Below are 6,434 nucleotides of genomic sequence, written 5' to 3' on the forward strand. Positions count from 1 at the left end.
GAAAACCATGATAATTGATGAATAAATGCTGTAAAACATCAAAAAAAAAAGGCAGAGAAAATTCCCAAATTAGATATTTAGTCTGGGCAAGCTTGGTGTGCCTTTCTTACAGTGAAATATAGGAATATAAAAAGGTTCAGAACAATGAGAGGAGTCTGAAAATCAGAGGTATGTAAATCTGTGTCGTCTTTAGCTTATGTGGGCAGAGATAGTTGATAGCTTAATGCTGGCAACCTGCAAATGCTAGAAGACTTCATTAAGACTTTCATTCCACTTGTATTCAATCAATAAATTCCAATACTTTTAGTGGTGCTTCTCTGCTGATTTTTATCTGTGTGATCTTGCCATGACAGCATGCTGTTAAACTCAGTTCGATTATGCAGAAAAAGCGAGAATACATCATGAGTTTCAACAATAGCTTATCGCAGTACTCAGAGCAACTAACACCATATTTGCATGAAACCAAAAGATACATATCTACTGATCATTCAAACATTAGCACGTGATATTGTAGCCCATGTAAAGGCATATACTACTTATTCATGATGGATAAGTGAATTTTCTCAATTAAGATTGACTTAGGATTAGTTATGCAAAATTGTCAAAGACACTTAATGTTAGATAATGGTTCACATCAGTTAACTTAATATGTCCGATTAGCTGCTCTTGCTTGTACATAAGTCAAAACTGATGTTAGGGTATACTCACAGCTTTAATCTTATGAAAAGAAGGCAAGAACTCATAATAACCAACTTAGTTTCTAATCTTATAAGACTCAATACGCACTGAGAAAAAACTTCCTCTAACAATTGTTGCATTAGCACATGATTCATTATCAATTACAACCCTAACATGGAACAAATTCAAGAAATTAGAAGATTGAAAGTAAATGAATAAAAGAATAGACCAAAAAAACTCAAAAGATGCAAACCTTGGTGGGTTCATTCTCTGATTGAATATTTCGTACTCATCGTCATTGTCCCAATAAGAACTCATCAAATCTGTCTCTGTAAAATTAAACCCAGAAAATGGAAAGAAATTTAATTATCAATCAACAAAAAAAGACACCCTAATGCCCATATTAAAAATCCCCAAAATGAATCAACAACATAGAGAACCAATTAAAACCAAATAATTAATTCTTGTAAAATCACAAAATCAACTCGACAATAAAATATTTTTAGAGGAAAACCGACTGAAGACATCAAAATAATTGATGAGTCCATTCTAAAATCATTAAGAATTAGAAAGGGAACGAATTAAAATTGCAAGAAAGAAGGATTACCCATTTGAGAGAAAGGAATCAAGAGGGTCGTTGAGAGATCAAACAACCTGTTTATCGAGAGGGTTATTGAGAATTAGGGGGTGAGCGACGCCAGGAGCGGGCCGCCGGCGAACTGGATAGTCTAGTTGGAGTCAGAGATCGAGCTTTTTAGGGTTTCGGCCTTGGAGAGGAGGGAGCGGAGGTCGTCGAAGGCGCGATTGAAGTCCTGGTAGTGAGCTTTGCAGACGGACTCGATCTCGGACTCCTTGGATCGGGCGAAGAGGCGGAGGTTGTGGAGGAGGTCCTCGGGCTTGAACTGGGCGAAGAAGCGGCGGATGAAGGGGGAGAGGTCGTCGCCGTTGGAGATGGCGGCGGAGAGAGATCACGTCGTCGTCGTGTCACCACCGCCGGTTGAGAGCGGAAGTGGGGAGGGAGAGAGATCGCGAGAGCAGAAGGGGGGTTGAGATCGAAGAAAGGATGGAACGTGGGAAGTTTGGGAAATGGGAACGTGGGAGAGAACGTGGGAGTAAATGGATGGGTTGAAACGTGGGTTCTCATTTTATTTTTTATTCTCATTGTTTAGAAACTTATGTTACTGTTTATTATAACTTTTTGTTGTTCTCCTTTAGTAATAAAGAAGTAGATTAATGATCTTGTTATTATTAATATAAACCTGAGCTTAGTACATTAGCGTATATATAAACATATACATATTTGGTTGTTAATATGTTTAATTACTACTATAATGATTATTATTATTATGTATATAGTAATATATCTTCATAACAATATTCTCTCTCTCAATTTTTCTTCCTAAACCCTCACGTTCTCTCTCCCTCCAATAATTGTGTGATTTCTTTCCTAATTCTCTCCCATAATCACATTAATTCCTCTCCCATAATCACGATTTCCTTCCTTTTCTCTCCATAACCGACCCATCTCTCTCTCTTTATTTTAACACTCACATGATTCTCTCTCTCCAATAATTCACTCCATCTCTCTCCTCCATTTCCCAAAAGGTTGAACCAGCCTCATCTCATCTCTCTCGTTTTCAGCCCACGACCCCCACACAACCGTCCTCTTCTCCACCAACTCTACCTCATGAGAGCTCCACCTCCGTTCTCCCCCGCTGTCATCGTGCTCACTGCAACCTTGATCACCGCCGGCCTCCGCCCCCATCTCCGCCCCACTTCGCTGCCCGCGCTACTCCTCCACCTCGTCGACCACCCAAACCCGAACCCAACCTCCAGCAGCCCCACACGCCCGCAGCGTCGCCGGCCATCTCTTCCAAGCCCGAGCTCCTCCCCTCCAGGCCACCGTCAACCACCTAAACCACCAACCTCCCGCTGTTCATCACCAGCACCACCACCGTCCCTTCATCAGTTCCACCAGCTCCGGACACCACCCCGTCGTCGTCAAGCTTCCCTCCAACTCTAACTCCTCTTTGTCTCCTCCCCTCCTTGACCGAGCAACCCCGCCGGATCCCCGCGTAGCCCTGTCGGAGCCCTCCTCTTTGTCTCCTCCCCTCCTTGACCGAGCAACCCCGCCGGATCCCCGCGTAGCCCTGTCGGAGCCACCAAGACACCCCGATGACCCCAGCTACCTCCTCCCACCTCCGGCAAGCCCGAACAGCGAGAAGAAGCTCCGAGCAGCGAAAAACGAACCTGAACAACGACCAAATGGCGAAAATCTGCACTGCAGAAAACTGCAGCTTTGTACCAACTTCGCGTGCACTTTCCGATCACCTCCGACCTCCGTTTTCATCGATTTTTTCTCCGTTCGCAGATTCTGACAGTTTCGTGCCGACTTTGCACGTGTTTTCCGGCCACCTCCGGTCTCCGTTTTCGCCACCGTCTTCGTCGGTGTATAGCCCTTTATATTGTCTATCACACGATTGACTTTCCGACGAGCCGCGGAACCCGTCGTGACCCGTACAGCCACCCCGACAACCACCGCTGCAGTTGACGACGTACCCGAGGCAAGATCCTGCTTCCCTTTGCTTCGTTATTTTAATATTTATATCTGACTAATTAGTTGCGTAGATTATACTGATATTATATTATCTGCGTGGGTTTGTTGATAATACTGCGGTGGTTATATTTTGTGCAGTGATGCTATATATGATGAGTGGAAATATTGAAAAATAGTTTATGATTAATTACGAAAAGTTTTTGAAAGAAAGAATAATTTTGTAAAAGGGATTATTCTGAACTATTGTTATGAGAAATATTTTAAAAGAATTTATTTCGGAAGAAGTAATATTAAATAGAATATTTAAAGATTATTTTAGATTTATTGTAATGAGAAAAGAATTTACTTTGTGTAAAAGAGATTATTTTAGAATAATAATTTAAAAGATTTTATTTTATAAAAAGATTATTTAAATAAATAAAGTTATGATTTTTTAACGACTCGTTGGATTATTATAATGAAAAATAAGTCTAAAAGAAAGTATTTTGGAAAAAGAATTATTTTCTGAATTACGTAGTTGCTGTTCATGATTACGTTTCGTGTTTTGTGAATATTTTACTGTATTCCACATGTCATGATGTGGTTGCGTGAAATTAGTGTTATTATTATCTATTTGTTGTGTTTGAGAACCTTAGTAGTTCATGACTTAGTGGCCTCGTGCGTCATGGACAGACTTAGTGACATGTGTGAGTGTGTTGACTGAGTTTAGACGGTGTACCCGAGTTTTCAATGAGGTTTATGGTTGACTTAGAAAATACAAGAGAGTTGGGATGGGGAAGTCCATGTTTATGTGATCGGATAAGACTGTTGATGTATCTTCCAGGCTCGCGCCAGTGAATTCGTGTAGTCACTGGGGTTGGTTTGTTGGGCTAAAGTGAATTCGTGTAGTCACTTTAGTCAGTGAATTTGTGTAGTCACCCGAGTTCTGCTTGAGTTCGGACCAGGTCGAAATCGGATTGCGTGTAGTCCTCTGACCGATTCGTGTAGCGGTATTGGATGCGCGTAGAGGATTTGTGAACAGTCAGTTATCCGGTGATATGAATATTGACTTTATGTGAGATGTGGACCAGTGAGTTTTAGGATGGCTAGTTACATGACCTCGTTGCTTGGCTAGGTATGGATTCTTGCGAGATGTATGCCAGTTGTGTTTCTTTTCATACATAGATCGATGTTAATATTTAATTATTTACAATTCGAGACATATGGTATATACATGAGGGTTTCCTTGTTTGGATTATTTCGGTCGACGTACTACGTCTCGAGTTATAGATTTTTAAGTATTAATTCCATCTAGTTGTATGACCTTGTGACTTGGATGATTATTCTGATCGCTAGCTGCATGATTTCGTTACCTGATTGATTTACGGATTCTTATGATTATCATGTTTTGGTAGTGGATTGCATGTTGATTTTGTTGGATTAACAGTTGCACGTTCTTTTGTCGTTTCGGTTATCGTATAGTTTTTCGCTTGGGTTTTCGTTCGTTCTTTTCTTTTGTGGGGTCTTGACGTGTGCCATGCACCCTGACGTACACCTGTTTTCTCTGGTGTACGTCAGACTTAGAAGAAGAACAGGTTTAGCTGGGAGATCACCAGGAGCCGGAGGATTCTCAGCAGGAGTGCCTTGCAGACGTAGCAGAAGAAAAAGCCGAAGCTTAGTCATTCCTTTCAGATTGGTTTGTTGTACGTTCATTTCCTTTTGATCAGTGTATTTTTATATTCTCCAGTATTTCATTCAGATAGTTTGTATAAGGGCATGTTGACCCGAATATTATGTCTCGGATGTTATCCTATTTGTGATATGATGTTTTTATTCTGAGTTTGTCTATTATATTCTTACTGATTGTGATCGGGGACCTGTGACTTAGCATTGTATTTATTTCCAGACGCTTAGCGTATTGGATTGAGAAGAAAAGAAAAGAGAAAAAAAAATGGTAGTGTATATTTCTTCTCAATCTAATACATCGCGGGCTTGTTCACGTTCCGATTCCCGGGTATATTGGGAAGCGGGGCGTGAGAGAGAGAGAGAGAGAGAGAGAGATAGGAAGAGACCGATTATATTTGGGGATGACGGGTAGTTTAATTAGGAATTTTTAATTTATTGGGTAAATATAGTATAAAGAATGATGATATTATACATATTGGGTTTGAAAATAAATGGGATGAGATATATTGGGTGTATTGATGTTTGTAAAAGTGGGTGGGTTTTTAAATAAGCGAGGGTAAAATTTTGGGTCAAAAGAGAGAAACGCTAAAAAATTGATGGGTAGTATTTGCAACAAGTTTAATTAATAGGATTAACAAATAAAAAGTTATCGAATAGTTAATAATCAGCCGAATTGAATATACATTTAGTTAAATTCTATTTTTTTATAAGTTGAATACTAAAAAATATTCATTTAGTATTAAATAAACTGTCGGATCGAATATGACCAAATATCTGGACGAATATTAACCGAATTGTTTATTAAATATTTGGTTCGCTTCCACCCCTATAGTAGGTCTTGTTAAAAGATCAATATATTTCTTAAATAATTAGGACATATTTAGAAATAGAGTTAATGTTGGGTTTGATATGCAAAAAGTCACTATTAAAAGGACATGGAGGGTGTGATACATCAGAGTTGTTAACCATAGTGGCATAGCCATGAACCAGAGCTTAGGGTTGGGGGCACATTTTTTTTCTTAAAAAATACTAAAGCAATAGATCTAATACTTATGTTTAATAACATGAAGATTTTTTTAAGATAAAGGATATGGTTTCAAACTCGAAAACCCTCGATCAACTATTATGTATAAACTAATTGTTTACAAAAAAAAGCGTATTCCCTGTTGGGATCTGAGATGAAGCTTAGATAGGGGTGAACAGAGTTTCACAAATATTTTAACAATTTTAAAAAAATAATGATAGAGTTATGCAATAGAAATAAATACAACATAGATAACAAGCAACTACAATCACAAAGTACTAGAGTTTTTATAATGGTTCAGATAAATCCTACTACAATCACAAACTTTATGGTAATATTTATATATTTTAAACTTTTAGGGGTTTACTTGTATTTTTTTTGAAGTTTAAGGGGTTGTTTGCAATTTTTTGGTTCTCTTACGGGCCTCTATGGAATTTTAGATTTATTAGGATGCTATTCCTATTAATGGATCTTATGAGGTCATTTGTAGTTTTTGAATTTGTAGGGGTT

The 6,434-nt window shown here is 38.8% G+C and overlaps 1 long non-coding RNA gene across 1 annotated transcript; it reads right to left on the bottom strand.

Moving 5' to 3' along the window:
* LOC109839499 lies at positions 736-1,809 on the bottom strand. Its single transcript, XR_002246649.1, has 3 exons — positions 1,286-1,809; positions 932-1,007; positions 736-847 (listed from the first exon to the last, which is right to left on the bottom strand). It is a non-coding gene; the product is annotated as an uncharacterized LOC109839499 (long non-coding RNA).

This window comes from Asparagus officinalis, chromosome 4 (assembly GCF_001876935.1).
Source record: "Asparagus officinalis chromosome 4, Aspof.V1, whole genome shotgun sequence".
Lineage (NCBI taxonomy): Eukaryota > Viridiplantae > Streptophyta > Magnoliopsida > Asparagales > Asparagaceae > Asparagus > Asparagus officinalis.